This window comes from Trachemys scripta, chromosome 11 (genome assembly GCF_013100865.1).
Source record: "Trachemys scripta elegans isolate TJP31775 chromosome 11, CAS_Tse_1.0, whole genome shotgun sequence".
Lineage (NCBI taxonomy): Eukaryota > Metazoa > Chordata > Testudines > Emydidae > Trachemys > Trachemys scripta.
The window spans coordinates 34084635-34104754 of record NC_048308.1 but is presented as its reverse complement, the minus strand read 5'-3'; the positions used below and the strand labels follow the sequence as shown (position 1 = coordinate 34104754).

Genomic DNA, 20120 nt, shown 5'->3' with positions numbered 1-20120 from the left:
CCCGGCCCTGTTGCAGTCCTCAGGGGTTGGGAAGAGGCGGGGCTGGGGTGGGGGGCCTGGGGAAGAGGTGGGGCAGGGGCTGGAGCAGCACACAGCTGCGCAGGGCACCAGGAAATTTGGTGCCCTAAGTTTCCTGGTGCCCTATGCAGCTGCGTACTTTGCGTATGGGTAAGGACGGCCCTGAGTGTGTATGAATTACAATTTTGTACTAGACAGGAAACTGACAAGTGATTTCCATTGCTATCTTCTAGAAGGTACTAACTTTAAACTATATACAAATAACCCATCTTGCAGTCCTGTTCCACAACAGGAAGAAATACTACTTTGCTGTGTGAAGAAGAGACATCTGAAAATACAAATAGCTACAAATACCACATGTGTTTATGTAGTACTGATTGAGTACACTTCTCTCAAATGGATTCACCCACAACTAGAATATTCATCTGTCTTCTGCTAGTGATGATTTACTAACTATCAAAAAGTTTTAAATATAATTTGAAAATGTTTTTGGAAGATAACAGACATGTATCCCAAACTATACACAGTAAATAACTTGTATTTAAAAAAAAATCAAAATGTTTAAAATAAAATAGACTAACTCCCTATACTTCCTGAGCATATAGCAATCTCTGGTCAGAAAAGGCAGTGAAGAAATGGAACAAGAACAAGGTGTTTCCCGTCTTAAGTGCTGTCATTTGTGGCACAGCATTTTAAACTCAGTGTAATTTTTCCTCCTCCTCTGGAGGTCATTATTTTTGTTCATCACTAAAGACAACAATCCGTCCTTAATTCTCCTTTAATGATTACTTACAATTTCTCAGTTCCAGCAAATTGACTTAATTAGCAATCTCAATGTAATCTTTATTTATACTGTTACTACAGAGATATTTGTAAATGGGGTTTTATTTTTACATTCACTTTTAACTGAGCTATATGGTTAAAGTGGGAAAGCAGTAGGTTTATATTTTAATACGGTTTTAAATGAAAATGAGCTTTTAATTGAGATTTAGCATTTAGTAAAAAAGATTATTTTTTTGTAATATTTGGTAAAGCTGTTTGATTTAAAAGGCTAGGAAAATCAGTATTCCCAGTTGTGAGAAATATTCGTAACACTCTAAAGTATTTCATTTTGAAATACTTCTGTTTTTGAATGTCCATCCATTGATGTAGTATATCCATGTATAACTAATAGTTATGTGTGTATAACAAATTATGGTTTGTCTCATTTAATCTATAAATGTTTTGCAGAGAGTGAGTTTTGGTTATAGCAATCAAAGATTTCATACTCGGTACACAAAATACTGGCTGTGCTATAAGAACAGTTTCATCCCACAAATGAGGAAGACTGACTAATGAGTGGGTTCTGAATGCTTTTCTCTTGACTGGTATATCTTACTCTACAGAAATTGTTACACTACAGCATTATGTCTTCAAATAGCACATTGTGTTTATCTTTCTCAAAAAAGCTATTTTGGCAAGAAAAGAGAACTTTTAAAAACAGTAATTAACTTCCTAAAATAGCTAATTTCAGTTTCCTCAAGTAATTCTGGCTGCTTATGTTGACATTTTGTAAGGTCCGTAAAAAGACATGACACTTGAAAATGTCTGTTAAGGATGTGTAGCCTACGTAAAGGAAATAACTTAAAAATCATATCTGACATAGCTACCAGTAATTGGGTACAATATCCAGGTTGACTTTTTTTAAAATAGCAGGGACCATATCAAGCCATTTTGCAGTAACATCTGTGGGTGAGGGACAGAACACAAGAAATTGAAACGTTAACTTTGTGTAGTTTCCTCTGACAGTTGTTGTTGAAGGGACTGTTTGGGAGGGCTGCAGAGGAAGGGAAGTATGCAGCTTCCAAATCCTGTAGATCATGGGTGAAGAAAAGCTGCTGTCTTGTGAAGGAATTGGCCCCGATGTCATTTGTGAATGATTATTTTGTCCATCTGGAACAATATTTACTGCCACACAAATCTTGTATCTACTGTGCTCTGAGATGTGTTTTATGGTGCAGTATGTCTACTCCTGGCCTTGTTTTCACTGGCAAAAGTAAGATCTATAATTCACTAATGCAGCTCTACTGGTGGTAGCAGTGGTTAAAGATGTATTAAGTGGGACTCGGGCATTGTTACTAGTGTTGTCTAACAGTAGGGTTAGATGATGATAAAGGCTTATAAGCAGGCCTGGACACTCTACAGCTTCCACTGTTGGTACCACCATCAGAACTGCACCAGAGGGCACTAATGAATCACAGGTCCTATTTTTGGTAGTGTAGATACAGCCCCTGACTCACTGAAGGGGAGCCACAGATTCACCCACTTTCTCACACCCAACCCAGTTCCACCAGCCTCAGCCTGCCTCCATTTGTATTAATGGGAGCAGGATCAACACTTGGTTTTTAAGTCAAAAGTGAAAACTGAATGGTCTACTTCATGATGCTAGTTAGAAGATGCCTGTCTATTCAAAAGAGGCACGAGTGGTTCTGTTTCTGTATCCGTTTAATCTTCGTATATAGTGTTGTTGTAACCATGCTCATCCAAGGATATTAGCAATACAAGATGGGTAAGGTAATATATTTCAGTTGCCCAGCTTCTGGTGAGAGAAAGACAAACTTTCAAGCTTACACAGAGCTTGAAATATGTGTTAACTACTTATGCTAGACAATGTGTTCCACCTTATATTTAGTTGTGACACTGAGTACATTTCCAAGACCTGAAGAGCTCTGTGTAAACTTGAAAGTTTGTCTCTCCCACCAACAGAAGTTGGTCCACTAAAAGGTATTCACTCACCCACCATGTCCATTTAATCTTGGCTGTCTCATTAGAAAGAGCAAACTATGGGGAGGGAGTAAGGAAGGTTTGATCATGGACATTTTGTGATGTAAACACTAGTTGCTAGGAACTGAACTGAGACCACAAGGTCACTTAACTACCATCTGATTATTATAATTTCCTGTTTTTACCAAACAGGGCTGTATTCATATTGGCAATCCTGGTAAAAGGCTTCCAATTTTCCATTAAGAATTCCTGAGCCTTCCAGTCCCTAATGTCTTGTTAAGGATGAAATCTTTTTAGGCGGGAAGTGCGGGAAGAAACCTTTAAATCTGAAGATGAACAAATATGCTGTGATTATAGACAGTCTGTCTTAAGTGTTGCTTAAATGTACTTTTCTCAGATGAATTAAATGTTTTCTCTTTGGTCCATATGAACCACTTCAAACTCTTGTTATTTTGTATTCTTTACATTCTCTCTCAAATTGCCTTTTTTTTTTTTTTTTAAAAACTGAATGACCTTGTTTCATTTCTGTATAATTGGAAATGCTGATTCCTGATCTGCTGTTTTTTATTTTAGTAGTTATTTCTTTTGCAGTCTTTTTCCAACCGCCTTCCTAATAATGGTTTTGAATAGAAGAGGCTCCTGGGATTGAGGGAAGTCAGCTATGTTAATTTCAAAGAGCTCCAATCTTCAGTATGATGTTTCCTAGCAACCCATCTTCCACTCTTGCCTTTGGTGAACAAGGGAGGGGTATGAGTGTGTTTTCTATTGATTCACTCGAGATCTAAGTGTCCTGTGGCTATAGCAACACAAACCAGGGGTGTCTTCTCTCTCCCCCTCCACCCCCTTTTGGTTTAGGATCCCTGAAATATTTTCTAGGAGGACATCCATAGGGTAGCTTTTCTGACTGTAAGCAGAACAGGCTCTGGTAGACTGCTTTTCTATCTCTATTTTGAGCACTATGCCAATACCATAAGAATTATCTTAGAGGTAAAATGGCAATAATTTCACTAGCTAAAATAAGCAGACTAATCAAACTAATACTGAATAATTTTAAAATAAGAGTACATCTTTACACTGGCCAGTGTAGACCAGGTCTAACTATGTTATGAACCACTTTGCAAATTGTTGTAGCCACACTAGGGAGGGTTCACAATAGGGACAACTCTAAATTAGGGTTCTAAACCCTAATCCTGCAAACACTTAAACATGAGTAATTTTATACATATGAAGTTATTGTTAGACTAAGCCTGTGCTGGCCAGAGAAAACTTGTCAGCAACCTTTCTGACAAGAACAATCTTTGAAAAGAGTTTGGGATAAGTGTTTTTCCACTGTAGATTAGACATTTGAGATGAAATCCTGGCCTCAGTGAAATCCGTGCAAAACTCATTGAACAGTGGGGCCAGGATTTTATGCTTGAAGCATATACCAAAATATTAAGCATCAAACATTAAGATGTTCAATTAAGAAAACTTTACACTTAAAAATACAGTATTTGACTCATCAGTAGTAACAATCCATTATCACTGCAGCATGTGGGATTCCTTAAATGTGTAAAGTTGCTCAGATGCGTAAAAGTTTCAGGATCAGGGCCTTCATCCAGAAGATGGTTACACCTGGTCTATGCTTACCAGGGAAATTGTATAAACTTTCACAGGCACCTTACTGGGAACAATGCCTTTTAAAACTGGTTTTGGATAATATGGTCCCTTGTATTGTAAACAAATACTGAATGCTAGCATTTTAAATTTCATCATTTTTATCAAAACAGTACTGCCTAGGCCTCATGTGAAAAGATCTGGGTAAGTATAACATGAGAGCCATAAAAATGTGGTTTTTGTTAATTTTACACTGAACATTTTGCATATTCTGGTAAAAGATAACTCCGTATTCTGGTTATTGAATATTCTGAATCAGTGTGATAGCATCCAAAAACTGGATATCTTTGAAAGATCTGCAAGAAATGGTAAATGGCAAACTAATTACATTTATAGATGGTACTAAATCAAAAGGTGCTCCAAATATCAGCAGGGACAAAAGATTACCAAGTCGGATGTTAAAAATATGGGTGAGATATGAAATTAAATCTGGAAAATACAAACCAACAAATCTAGGGGAAATAATTGTAAACACAGATATTCAATTAGAGATTCTTGGAAAACAATAATGCCAAAAAGTATCTACAGTGATAATGGACAGAAATTGGATAGGAGCTTGCAATTTGATATGGTAGCAAAGAAAGCAAAAGCTATTCTGAGCTGTCTGCAAAGGCATTATGTCATGGACTAGGGAACTGATTTCTCTGTACAGCACTGGTGAGACTGCACATAGAATACTGAAACAGTTCTAGGAAATTCAATACCAGAAAGAGATTCTTAATTCCTTCCTATTTTGTTAAATGCAAAATAAATAAAAATAAAGGCCTGGAGGGTCTGCCCTGGGGGGGTGGGGTGTGTGTGTGTGTGTATGTATGTGTATGTATATATATGTATGTGTATATGTGTGTGTATATATATAAATAAATCGGTATGGCTTTGCTAACTGATGATCAATGGGAAATATAAAATATTGATTATAAGTAACTGAAAGATGCACACATCATGGAAGAGATGTGTATCTTTCTTTAGAGAGAGCCTGAGGCATGTAACCAGGAATGCTATGATGAAACTGAGCAGAACAAATTTTGAGTGATTCCTATTAAAATATACAGTATATTAGTCATTTCAAATTCAAAAGGGTACAGTAGGGACTAATTTATGCTAGTATGGGGTGGACAAGAGGACTTAGATCTTCTGTCTCTAAAATTACTGGAGGTTTTTCCTACATTTTGGTGAAAATATTTTTTTCTATTCTCCCCCCCCCCCAAGGGAGGCGAATCTAGACACTAGCTTAAGATTAAAACATTCCTCTTCAAGTTGGCAGAGATTCCAAAACCAATGTTCCTTCTCTAGTGCTTTCTTTGTCTACTTGTGATGGTGTGCTACATCCTGTTGGGTTTTGGCTATTTGCTTTACAAATTCTTTGCTTGGCTGGTCAAGTGAAATTTTAGTGGCCCCAAATTGCTGTGCATTCTCCAGTATTTATGCTATATGCTCTAAGATTTGCAGTGACCTATGGAATTGATGAAGCCTCCATAAACCACCTTTTTATTTTATTTTATTTTTACTGTGTAACAATGCTGTCTTTAGAACAATACAATCTTTATTTTGTTCACTATTGACTTAAGAAAATAGTATTAGTAATGTACACTAGTACTTTAAATGGAAAGCATGTACTTCTGGTTGTATTTAACCTATTGTATGGCACAGAGTTCAAGATAGCAAGAACAACCCCTAGAACTTTAAATAATTGTCTTAGAAGCTGGTGAGGAAGAGAGAGTTCTGGAAGAAGGGGCATCTGATGCTCTAGTCTTGTTGATATTAGGAGCATCATTTCAGATGTGCAGTGGTGCAGAAACTGAATCTCCCAAATAAGGATTGAGGTGATGCTCCTAACCTCCGCAGGAATTGAAACATCACCATCCATCTGTCCCTGCCATATTTCACTCCTAACCAGGTGTTCTCATTCCAAACCTTGATCCCCTCTTTTCTGTCAACCACACTAATGAAACTCCCTTCTTCCACTGCCCCTAAAAAACACAGCCCTGAAGCTCTGCTTCTGCAGTGCTTATAAACACCCCATGAACAGAACTTTACCCCCTGCTACTTCTATTCAATTGTCTGAACGCATTTAACCCTTGTTATCTGAAAAAGTTATAGCCCTAGCTAATACTTTGGATCTGGGTTTTTTTCTATTACTTATATCCTAGGGGGGGGCACGGGTTAAAAAAATATTTAGATAAAGCAGTGTAACTCACCTGCCACATTGTGTTCCTCCTAATGCAATTATTTCATAACCTGAAAAAGGTCTTTTATGACCAGATTCTTCTTTCTTCATCTTGCAGTGAAATCATAAACTCATTTTGTAACAGTCTGCATATAGAAATTATTTTTACAATTGAACCACTTTTATTTCACTGCAGAAATAACTATGAAGAGAAAATGGGATTGCCCCTGTTCAGAGTTATGTTTAAACATACATAACGCTAGTATTGATAATTAGCAAACTAGCAAAAAATTGATAAATGAGTTAATGCAGTTCTACTCTGAAAATTGACACCTTTTTAGGCTGTGTGCACATTACCAATTTTTGCCATATTTGAATATGGTTGAATAGAATGGGGTTAGATGACATGATGCTGACCACTTTAGACTGTATTCACTAGGAGAAAGTGTTTTTTAACATTTGGTGGAATTTTACTGTAGAGAAGGCAAGTTGTACTTTTAACATCCATTATATAGTGGAGATAAAGTCTAGAAGGTAGACTAGAATTTACTTGAATGAACTCATACAAGAACACCTTGTATTCATAATCTGGAAGTGGCCTCAGTGGTCAGCATAGATTAGTATGAATCATGATAAGCATGTGGCTCAGTCTGATTAAGCCCAGACCCAGATTGCATACACAGTGGAACCAAGAATCCTAGGTGCTTGCTTTACTGATAAAATTAGAGTTTTTTAAAATCCCTGTTACCACTGCAGTCAGTATAACAGGAGAATGAGCTGGATTCCATTTTGGCTCAGCAAAACTAGTTATCTTAATTCTAATAGTAGAATACTTATCAGTGAGCCAGAAAAAAAGACCCCTTGACTTTGAGATTGTTTAATTTAAAAAAAATTATATATAAAGAACATGTGATCTGGAAGTTCGAGAGACACACACATAGGACATTACCTTGTCATTTTCCCCCATAAAGTCACTTTTCAGAACAGAGTCACACCTCAAATTTGGTTCTGAGTATGATTTTTATTATATGTAAAATTGAATGTTTTCTGCATTATGTGACGCAGTGTTTGGGAGATTTTATACTGCCATTATAAAAGGAAGGAACTCACTGTGATCCTCTCTCTAAGGCCTTTTTAAATGTGTTTTCCGCCCCCAGTAATGCATGCAGAGTGTACCTGGTCAACCACCTCTTATATGCAGCACTTATTTTTTTGGAGAAAAACTAGAGCATCCTGCTGCTCAATTAAATGTCAGCCCTGAAACACTGCAAGAAAAAACACATCTACACACTGGAAATTAAACAAAGGAGGGGCGGGGGGAGAAGGGGTAGAAAATTACACAATTTTGCTAAAAGTTACTCACTCCATGCAGCTATTTATAGAAAACAAGGGCAAAAGAAAGTTAAGGGAAATGTTACCAAATGTGCTATGTTCTGTGAGGCACAAGGTTTACATTTTAAGATTTGTACAGTTTTGATATTTCTTGTGTTGTACGAGTATGCAGACAATATGAGCATAATAAAGTAGTAGTACTTGTGGAATCTTCATTATAGTAAGCTTATTCTAACATTATATAAATCTAACTTCAAGTGTGTTTGCTGTCTTTTGTCTGAACCCTCATTAGAACAAAACAGACAAGGCACAGTTCATTCCTTCAAATGTATTTGTACAGAACTAAAAAAATTCTTAATATGGATGTCTTAATGTCAGCTCATGAATCATACTCTGTGATGATTGTAATTATATAATGAATTAAAGCAAAGAACTGCAGAATGTACTGTAAAATGCACTTGATGAATGATAGGGCAAGCTAAAAAAACTAAATGTATTAAAAGACAGTAATTTGTATGGTGCTATTACAATAGTGTATTGTTAGAAGTAGTGTGACATATGCCCTGTGCCAGCTGTGGCTTCCAGTGTGGTAGGTGCTGTATGAACACTGAGTGGCAGTCCCTACCCTAATGTTTATATTCTGTAAATCCTGTAATGTAATCCTGAAGAATTAAATGAGTTTTAAATAGCAGAAATCTGGTAAAACTAAGAAAAATTGAGTCCTGGGAATGTTTGAATTGTTTATGCAGCATTGTTTGGTCAGGTGCAACTTAGCGGGGTCTGCAAGTCTCACAAAGGAGCTGGGGGTAGCGGGAGGGATGATCATGGCTTTGGAGGAGTGTTTCAAAGCCAAGGCGACAATGTGTAAACTCTACCCCACTACAGGGGTGGTCGATAACTACTTACATCAAATAAAATAAACGCTCCTGCATGGCAGAAGAGGGAAAGTGCGGCTGGCACTGAGTGGCACAGCTGAAACTTTGCCCCTTGGCCATGGAAGTGGGACGCCTGTTCCTCCTCTTAAATGGGTTGGTAGATTAATGTGCATTTCATGTGGAAGTGAGAGCTTTCTAGGGCTGGGCCCAGGGCCGGGGGAGCCCGCCCGCTTGAGACCAGAGCTAGGGGAAACCAGGTGCGTATCTCAAGCCAAAAGCACCCGCCGGCTGCTGTCGGCGCCCAGGAGCAGTCTTCCTGTCAGCAGCAGATGCTGAAGAGCACAAGAGAGCCGAGGGCCGGCGGGGCGAGGTGGAGCCGCGGCCGGTGAGTCTCGCTGGCGGCTGGGGCACGCGGGCTTCGCTCAGGCGTACCTGGGCGGCCAGGTAAAGCTGGGGCGGGGCCGGCGCGCACGCGCAGTACAGGCCCCAGGCCCCAGCGCTCACCTGGACGCAGCAGCGGCTCCGCTGGCTGGAGAGGCGCGCTGAGGAGAGCCCGGGCGCCAGTTCCGCGTCTTCCCGCCACACGAGGTGAGCTGCCCCCGCCGCTGGGGGCGTCGGACGCTGACCCCCTGGGCCGGGGGGACCATTCAGGGCGCGGTGCGAGGCCCGCGGGGGCGCCTCGTCCCTTAGGAGCCCTGTTGCGGTGACCGCCACTGCTCCACCATCCCGGCCCCGTGTGGTTGCGGCCGGTTCCCGGGCCGTGGTCCCCGCTTGCGTGCTGGCAGGGCCTAGTCCTCTCCCCTCAGGGCGGGGTGGTGGCCGCAGCTCCCCGGTAACTGTCCTGTATGGGGCGGGCAAAGCGCTCCCAGGCCAAACGCGAGCGTGGTGGGTCTCTCCTCCTGCCCCCGCTTCCCCGCGAAATGCTCCAGCGCAGCCCGGCTGTGTCTAGCGCCCGGGTGTGTCTGCCCGCTCCCGGGGCGGCACAACGCCAAGCTATTGCTGAAGGTTGCTTAGAAAGTAGAAGCGAGCGGCTGCTATGTGGCGAAGGGCAAACAAGTGTCCAGGAAGCGCTCGCTATTATCCGGACCGCTTCTCAAACAGACCTGTTGACTAAAGGAGGCGTATCCTGTTTGGGTTGGCCAGTCCCATGACTTAGTTAAGGTGCTGTCTGCAACTTGCTTGCTCCTCAATGTAACGCTGCCCCTTTCTAATCTAAGTGGCTAGTCAGAGTTTAGTGCGCGGGGGAAACCAGTGGCACCAAGTCAGATACATGGGTGTGTGTGTAAATTCTCATCCCTGCCTATCCACCTGAGCTGTTCTGGTCCAGATCCCCCGTGGGACCCTGTGTCTGTCTCTGCTAGGGAGGTTCCCTCTTTCTTATCCACACAGTGCATGAGCCAGTGCCACCAGGAGTTAAGTTCTTGGCAGACTTCCCTATGTTGTGCTGTACAGGAACAGGTTCCCTGTGCACCAAGTTGCAGTGCTACTCCATCTGGCAGCAGGCCAAATGTGAGTGGTGTGACCCTATGCACCAGGTTACAGTGCCACTCCCTGAAATTTGGCCTGGCGATTCCATCTCTCTGGAGGGACAGCCAGATCAGATTTCAGTACTGGACCTCTCTGACAGAAGCCATATTGATTTAATATGGGAGCACTGCTTAAAAGTGGTCAGATCATGACCCTTCTATCTCCCTGATTTATGGAACTTTGAGCAAGTGCAAAAACCTTTGGTGAGGAGAGGGAGCATTTGCCCTGCCTCCCCCACCCCCAATTGATGCCACTGTTGGAGAGTTGGAAGTAGAAGTGGGTGGAGTCTTTTTGTTTTATGCAGTGTTGTTTGTTTACAAGGAATATACAAAGTCCTGCTTCTGTGAATGCAGGAGGAACAAAGAACAAAATATCCACTTTCTACAGCATCAAGCCTCTTTAGCCAACATTCGACCCAGAGAACTTGCTATCTAGCTTTTTCTTGGATCACTGTGCTCAGAAGCTAATGCTTGACTTTCTTGCCTTTTGCCTCTGCCTCTTTGTTCTTATCTGTTCTCAGTTTCTCTCTCTTCTGTTAATTTTCTCACACTCTCTCTCTCTCACACATACTTATCCAAACAATACTCAGCAAATCCCCTCTTCCAAAACTTCTAGATGGGTTTATATAAGAATGTCCATACTGGGTCAGAGCAATGATCCATCCTATCTTCTGAAAGTGGTCAGTGTCAGATGCTTCAGAGCAGGACTACACTGAAAACTTACATCAGCACAGCTGTCTCTCTCACGACTGAAAATTCCACACCACTGAGAGATGCCGAAGTAACCCGGTCCACCTATCTACAGCCTCTCGGGGAGGTAGATAAAAGCTTAGGCTACATGTACACTACAGGGGGGAGTCGATTTAAGATACGCAAATTCAGCTACGTGAATAGCGTAGCTGAATTCGACGTATCGCAGCCGACTTACCCCGCTGTGAGGACCGCGGCAAAATCGACCTCCATGGCTTCCTGTCGACGGCGCTTACTTCCACCTCCGCTGGTGGAGTAAGAGCGTCGATTCGGGGATCGATTGTCGCGTCCCATCGGGACGCAATAAATCGATCCCCAAGAGGTCGATTTCTACCCGCCGATTCAGGCGGGTAGTGTAGACCTAGCCTCAGTCTATACTACAAAATTAAGTTGGCTTACCTCCAGTCATCATAGGTTGTGAACCACTGCTGTGGCACAGCTGTGCTGCTATAGCATTAAGTGTAGCTATAACCTAACTATGGTGAAGGGAGAACTTCTGTCACTATAGTGAATGTCTACACTGAAGCACTGCTGCAGCAGTGCCACTAGCAATTTGAGTGTAGACATAACCTCAGAAGAAATGAACTGAACAGGACATTTACATGATTCTTTTGCCATAGGTAGGTTAATTTATCCTTACATTTGTGTTAATTGACATAAATCCAACATAAATCCATAAAAAAGCTTTACTCAGCTCTTATAAAGACAAAGTGTTGTTGCACTGAACACTATCTTGTTAATAGTATCATTTAATCAGCTCCCTCTCTCTATCTTTATATAATTCACATAGGATTTATTTTTTAAAAACCTGTTATTGAATTATGTTTCCCTCTCTGAAGCCTCATTTATACTCTTAAGACACTGGACAAAGGAGTTGCATGATTTATCAAGTTTTCTCTTAAGTCTTGGATAGGTGGCTTATAAAATAGATTTGGTTTATAAAAATTGTAGTTATGAGGTAAACTTACAAGTCCACACAATTGAAATTCCTAGGCTACGAAATTTTGTTGTAAACATTTTGTGTAACTATAATCAAAATCATTACATGTTTTTACAAATATTTGAATAAAATGAAAAATGATTATTTTAACATACCTGCGGTATCGAATGTGTCAAACTCACAGTATAGTATTTAAATACATAGCTCCTAATATATTTATGGTATCTTGCACAGTAGTCTTCTGACACAAAATGACAGCATTTGTTCCATGTTTTAGTTTTAATGTTACCTATATTACCTTAAAAGCATTGCATCAGTTAGAAAATAATGTACTTAAAAATATCTTTTGGATTATGTTTAGGTACTTTAGGCCAAATGTGTAATTGATTTATTGAGTTATCTAGGTTAGTGCAACCTCCCTAACTGCCATGGCATCTGCCGCCGTGCTGTCTTTAGCCCCAATTCTACAATGGGTTCAGTGAAGGCCCATACAGGCAGATTAAGGTCGGGGAGGTACAGGACTGGATGAAACACAATTATTGAAATATGTGGTTGAGATTTGGTATCTGTTGTTTAGTTCCAGGATTAAAAAATAAAATAAAAAATCAATACCTCTCAATGCTAACATCATAGGAAGGCTGCAAGTCTGTCACGGAGGTCACAGAAGTCACTGATTCCATGACTTTCCGGGACCTCCATGACTGCTGGTGCAACTGGCCCGGTGGCCGCTTGAGCTGCTCAGGCAACCCCTGGGCCAGCTGCACCAACCGCTGCTAGGGCAGTCTTGGGCCACTGTGGGCCCCCCACAGCAGTAGCAAGAGTTTGGGAGTGGAAGGGGGCTGGGGATTGGGGCGGGGGAGGAGGTGAGGGCTCGGGGCAGCGCTTACCTCAGGGGGCTCCCCGGAAGCGGCAACATGTCCCTCCCTCCCTGCATCCCTAGGGCTCCTAGGCAGAGGTGCGGCCAGCCAGGCAGCTCTGCTCACTGCCTTCAACTGCAGGCACTGCCCCCACAGCTCCCATTGGCTGTGGTTCCCAGCCAATGGGAGCTGCGGAGCGGGCACTCAGGGTGGGGGCAACGCATGAAGCCCCCCTGGCTGTGCCCCCATCTATGGGCCACTGGGTCATGCCGACCGCTTCCAGGAGCCGCGCAGGGAGCCCAGGCAAAATGTATCCTTGCCTATTCCTTGTTCTGGACTTCTTTGTCTCCTGTACTTCCATGCATGGTGGTTGGAAGTGGGAAAGTAATGGCATTACTCATTTTGTGCTACTACAGTTGAATTCTTCGAGGTTCTGACCATCTTGGGAGTTGTGTGCTCAGCAGTCTGCACTTTGCAAGATCAAACCCTTACTGATTCTGTACTACTTCGAGTGCTTGCTCATGTCAATTCTATTCTAGGTGTGTGCATGCCCACGTGGGTGCACAGTCGTCAGAGACTTTTGCCTTGGTGGTATTCGTAGGTTCAGCTGCGGCGCTCCCTTGTCAGTATATTAGATGCCGCCCACCCGATTCATTCTTACCGCACGGGACGGTTGGTTGGAGCACCTTGTCTTGCATCACAAGAGCGTTAGTGGTTCTTACAGTCCATTGTTCTGTCTCCTTTGTATTTAGTTGATAGGTTCAGAAAAGGGCAACAAAAATGATTAAGGCTAAGGAACAGCTTCTGTATGAGGAGAGATTAATAAGACCGGGACTTTTTAGCTTGAAAAGAGACGACTAAGGGGAGATATGATTGAAGTCTATAATATCATGGCTGTTGTGAAGAAAGTAAATAAGGAAGTGTTATTTACTCCTTCTCACAACAGAAGGACTAAGGGTCACCAAATAAAATTAATAGGCAGGAGGTTTAAAATAAACAAAAGGAAATATTTCTTCACACAACGCACAGTCAACCTATGGAACTCTTTGCCAGAGGATGTTGTGAAGGCCAAGACTATAACAGGGTTCAGAAAGAACTAGATAAGTTCCTGGAGGATAGGTCCATCAATGGCTATTAGCCAGGATGGACAGGGATGGTGTCCCTAGCCTCTGTTTGCCAGAAGCTGGGTATGGGCGATGGGCTGGATCACTTGATGATTAGCTGTTTTGTTTATTCCCTCTGGGGCACCCGGCATTGGCCACTGTTGGAAGAGAGGATGCTGGGCTAGATGGACCTTTGGTCTGACCTACTATGGCCGTTCTTGTGTTCTTATTATGGTCACTACTGCTCCCGCTATAGCAATGTGATTCTGGTAGATGCATTTTAGCCATTTAAGTAATATCAAAATGAAATAAAATTAAGCCTTGCCCTGAATTAATGGATTTTTAAACATACAGAGCTGTGAATCCATGTGTATCACAATATTGACAAAGGGATGGGCCTTCTGTACTAAAACTGTCTTTTGGGTGTGACCTATTCATTGCACTAATTTTATAGTACAACTAAAAGCGTCTTATATTGCAATATAACTCCTTAAACCATACCATTCATTTTTTAGTTGAAAAGCACATGCTAAGGGCTCTTACACAAAATAACTTCCTAGTCTTGATTTCTACATTCAGTAACAGTATGTATAGGCTAAAAGGTATGCTTGGTTGCAGGATCCCTTCCCCACAAAAATGATGGGCTAAGCAGATAATTCTGATCAGATACACATTATGGTGTCTCTTGGAGTCAGAGGCTGGGTTACAATGTCTGTGATGACTTTGCCAGTTTCTTGCACCAATTAGCACAGCTCTTGGGTCCCCCACAAGGTCAAGCCCTTAATACATACATGACTTATTGTGCCATATTTATAAAGCTTGACCATAAACATTTCCTGATTCTTTCTCTATACTGAAAAGCAACCTTTAACTCAAATTTTTTGATTTAGGCTCATGGATTCAGCATACTTCTTTTTATTTAAACATTTTAAGAGCTTATAAATGTAGGTTTTAGCATATTTTGTATTAAATTCAGATTTCATTGTAAACAAGTTTATTATTAAAAATAAAATCTGATTTAAATAAAAAAAATTAAAAAAAAATATTTTTAAAAAAATCAATTTTTATCCACCCTCATTGCTAAGCATCAAGAAATGCACCCATAATAGAGAGCACTATTTTAAGGACTAGCATAAAGTTTACATTCACAAATTCAGCACTAGCATACTGTTGTCTGTGAAAACAGTACCTTACGTTTATCATGAAAAATAAACACAAAACACATTTAAATGTTCTACAATAATTCATCCAGTCTCCACAAATCAAGAGCTCACACCTATCAATTTCAACCCTGTAAAAGGCTTGTATACACTTGAAATGCTACAGTGGCACAGCTGTGCTGCTGTAGTGCTTTGTAAACACTATCTATGCCAGAAGTTGTTCTCTCCTTGGCTCATGCAATCCACCTTCCAGAGAGGCGATAGCTAGGTTGATGGAAGAATTCTTGTATTGACCTAGCGCTTGTCTTCACCAGGGATTAGGTCAATTTAACTACGTTACTTGGGCAGTGTGGATTTTTCACACCCCTGAACGATGTAGCTGGGTTGACCTGACTTTTTAGTGTAGACCAGGCCTAAGTGGTGGTGTTCCTTCGAAAAAGGGGTTTGAAGTAAAAGTCAGATATTAGAAAAATGTTAGTCACATGGCCATTTTTAAAACAGTCATACTGGTATAAAAAAAAATCAAGCAGTGCACAAATGACAATAAACTAGGGCTGTCAAGTGATTAAAAAAATTAATTGTACAATTAATCACACTATTAAACAATAGAATACCAATTTAAATATTTTTGGATATTTTCTACATTTTCAAATATATTGATTTCAATTACAACACAGAATACGGAGTGTACAGTGCTCACTTTATATTTATTTTTGATTACAAGTATTTGCACTGTAGAAAAACAAAATAAATAGTATTTTTTCAATTCACCTAATACAAGTACTGTAGTGCAATCTCTATTATGAAAGTTGAACTTACAAATGTAGAATTATGTACAAAAATAACTGCATTTAAAAATAAAACGATCTACAATTTTAGAGCCTGCAAGTCCACTCAGTCCTATTTCTTGTTCAGCCAATCGCTTGGACAAACACGTTTGTTTACATTTGCAGGAGATAATGCTGCCTGCTTCGTGTTTACAATGTCACTGGAAAGTGAGAACAAGCATTCTCATGGCACTGCTGTAGCTGGCGTCGCAAGATATTTACGTGCCAAATGAGCTAAAGATTCAGATGTCCCTTCATGCTTCAACCACCATTCCAGGGGGTATGCCTCTATGCTGATGAGGGGTTCTGCTCGATAACAATCCAAAGCAGTGCAGACCGACGCATGTTCATTTTTATTATCTGAGTCAGATGACACCAGCGGAAGGTAGATTTTCATTTTTGGTGGTTTGGGTTCTGGAGTTTGCATCAGAGTGTTGCTTTTTTAAGACTTCTGAAAACATGCTCCACATCTCATCCCTCTCAGATTTTGGAAGGCACTTCAGATTCTTAAACGTTGGGTCAAGTGCTGTAGCTATCTTTAGAAATCTCACATTGGTATCTTCTTTGCATTTTGTGAAATCTGCAGTGAAAGTGTTCTTAAAATGAACATGTGCTGGGTCATCATCCAAGACTGCTATAATATGAAATATATGGCAGAATGCAGGTAAAACAGAGCAGGGAACATACAGTTCCCCCCAAAGGAGTTCAGTCACAAATATAATTAACACATTGTTGTTTTTTTAACGAGCATCATCAGCATGGAAGCAGGTTCTCTGGAGTGGTGGCCGAAGCATGAAGGGGTATATGAATGTTTGGCATATCTGGGACGTAAATACCTTGCAATGCCAACTACAAAAGTGCCATGCAAATGCCTGTTCTCACTTTCTGGTGACATTGTAAATAAGAAGAGGGCAGCATTATCTCTTGCAAATGTAAACAAACTTGTTTGTCTTAGTGATTGGCTGAACAAGAAGTAGGACTGAGTGGACTTGCAGGCTCTATTGTTTTGGTTTTGAGTGCAGTTATGTAAACAAAAAAATTCTACATTTGTAAGTTGCACTTTCACAACAGAGGTTGCACTGCAGTACTTGTATGAGGTGAATTGAAAAATACTATTTCTTATCATTTTTACAGTGCAAATGTTTGCAATAAAAAATATACACTTTTTTATTTCAATTACAACACAGAATACTATATATATATATATATATATATATATATATATATATATATGATTCTACATTTTCATATACATGAAAATGTAGAAACATCCAAAATATTTAATAAATTTCAATTGGTATTCTATTGTTTAACAGTGCGATTAAAACTGCGATTAATCATGATTAATTTTTTTGAGTTAATCGTGTGAATTAACTGATTAATCAACAGTCCTACAATAAACATTTTAAAATGATATTTTAATGCAATTTTTGTAGACTTTTTTTTCACCCGTGTTAAAATGGAAATCCTGGTGTTACTTGAGCTGTGATAGTGCTGACTTGCAGTCCACCCTAGATCTTTTCTCAGGTGCCTATCATAGCCTGAGACTTTTCCTTAACACTGGGAAGACTAAGGTGCTCCACCTGCCTGCCCCAGTGCACATTTTCCCCCCCTTCTCCCACAAATTGTCATCAGTGGTGAGCCCTGGAAAATGTTGAGCATTTCCCTTACCTTGGTAGCCACCTCTCCCAGACAGCCAATCTTGATGTGGAGATTGAACATTGTGCCAGCATATCCTTAAGAAAGTTGTTCAGTCATGTCTTAATTAACAGAGATCTGTGTATGGAAATTAAGTTCCTGGTCTACAATGCAGTAGTCATCCCCACTCTTCTTTATTGTTGTGAGACATCGATGGCATATCTAAGCCATCTTAAGCGTCTGGAGTGGTACCAACAACACTGCCTTAGGAGGATTCTCTGTATCAGATGGGAAGATTGTCACACCAATGCCAGCGTTCTCTCTGCAGCTAAAATCACCAGTGTTGAGGCAAAGATTATGAAACATCAACTTCGCTGGGTTGGTCATTGTGTGTGGATGGCTAATACTAGTTTTCCAAAGCAAGACCTCTTTTCTCAACTTAGTCATGGTAAGAAGACCCACAGGGGACGGAGGAAACGCTACAAGGATACCCCGGAAGAATGTCTTAAGAAGAGAGGGATTGACTCCACGAATTGAGAAGAGTTGCTGGCAATAGACTGCAATGCCAGAGGATGTTGTGAAATCCAAGTCTATAACAGCGTTCAAAAAAGAACTAGAGAAGTTCATGGAGGATAGATCCATCAGTGGCTATTAGCCCAGGATGGACTGGGATGCAAAACCATGCTCTGAAGTGTCACTAGCCTCTGTTTACCAGAAGCTGGGAATGGGTGATGGGATGGATCCCTTGATGATTACCTGTTCTGTTCATTCCTTCTGAAGCACCTGGCATTGGCCACTGTCAGAAGACAGGATACTGGGCTAGATGGATCATTGGTCTGACCCAGTATGACCCTTCTTATGTAATGGCATCTCATCATACATCAGGCCTCATCCCATTATGAAAAGAATTGCCTTGCTCAAGAGGAGGAAGAAAAGTGTACAGCATCCTGGCCAGCAGTTGTGCTCTCTCCAAGCAACCACCTGTCGTGGAAAATCCTGTAGAGCACGAATTGGACTCCTTATCCATCTTAAGTCTCATCAATGACATTTTCCCCTGACAGACATCCTCGTGTTGAAGGATAGCTGATGGATAGTGCTACTGTTCCACCATAGCCACATTGGAGCCAGGGCTAGAGTTAGTATAGGGCATGTTTTGGAGCAGGGTAAAAAGTGGAGGTGTTGTGTTTAGAAATTTGAGTTTTATGTAGATGTCCAAAAATTGCAGTTTTTCAGGGCTCTCTCTTTGTATATACATGTAGAGGTGCAGACTCACCCCTGTGGCAGCGCCTCCTGCTGCTGACTCTGGGAATTAGCTCGATCCAGCCGTCAGAGCACCCTCTGCAGGCTGATGATCCACCTATCCTTTGGCCCCGTGTCCCTCCCAGGACCCTGGTGCCCCTTTCTCTGGGTGCTGCCCCCTGGCAGTAGACCCCTCAGTACTAGGGTCTCTCCTCCCAGGGGAGCCCCCACCCACTATCCCTACCTCGCCTCAGAATAAGGCCCCTGCCAGTCACCAACTAGCCCCCGCTCCCTGGGGCAGACTGCAGTATAGGCCACTCATCACAGGCAAGGTTGGGTTTGGACCTGCTGCCTTGGCCTACCCCTGGGCTGCCCTCTGCAATCCCCAGTACCCCTTGGTCTCCTATTAGGCCACAGCCTGGGGCTATCCAGGCTGGAGCTCCCCAGCCCTGTTCCACCCAGGTACTCTGTCTTAGCTCCCTCTAGCCAGGCCCTTCTCTCTCTGAGTGCAGAGAGAGACTGCTGAGCTCCTGGCTCCCAGCCTTTTTATACAGGCCAGCTGTGGCCTGATTAGGGCATGGCCCAGCTGTGGCTACTTCCCCAATTGGCCCAGCTTTTAGAGCTGCAGCCCTTTGCCAGAGCTGTTTTAAGCTCTTCCAGGCAGGAGCGGGGTAACCACCCCACTACAATACAGTAATAGATTACTCGCTGCAGTAGTATATACTGTAATGAGTAATCTCTTCATAATGTTCCCTAGAGTTCTTTAACATACTGTTTCAAACTGTATCACTTTAGCATGCACCAGCAGGGTCTACACAGACCAATTAATGCACAAAACATTTGTGTGCTTTAGAAATCACACCCCCATAGTCTGCATTAGTGCTCCATCCATGTAGACAAGCCCATAGATTCAAGTAGCAATTTCTGATGTTTCTCTGGTGTTTATTGACTAAACACCAATTTATTTATTTATTTATTTTAATTGGAAGTGTTTTATTGGTGTATATTTGTTAAATCTTAAAAGCTGGAGCCCTATGTTAGTAGTACAATTTCAGGTCATTTGGTCAAAGGGTTCCTCAGATAAAGCCCTATCAAAAAGAAGCTAATTGTAATATACAAATTGTTCTAGAAAGCTTATATGTAAGTCATGGATTTCATGACTTTCCAGAGACCTCCGTGACATTCTCAGCTCCAACCCCACCGCTCCGGGGCTGAAGCAATCAGCTGGCTGGGGCTCTGGAGCTCTGAGCCTCCAAGGGCAGTGGGGAG

General features: G+C 41.5%; 1 protein-coding gene across 2 annotated transcripts in view; it reads left to right on the top strand.

The window, feature by feature from the left end:
• The first annotated feature begins 9308 nt into the window (after positions 1–9308).
• Positions 9309–20120, top strand: part of GALNT3 (polypeptide N-acetylgalactosaminyltransferase 3) — a 50278-nt gene continuing 39466 nt past the window's right edge. For both annotated transcript variants that reach the window (XR_004647671.1, XM_034785704.1), the window contains exon 1: positions 9309–9399. The gene's annotated coding sequence lies outside the window, so the exon portion shown is untranslated. The remainder of the gene's footprint in view (positions 9400–20120) is intronic.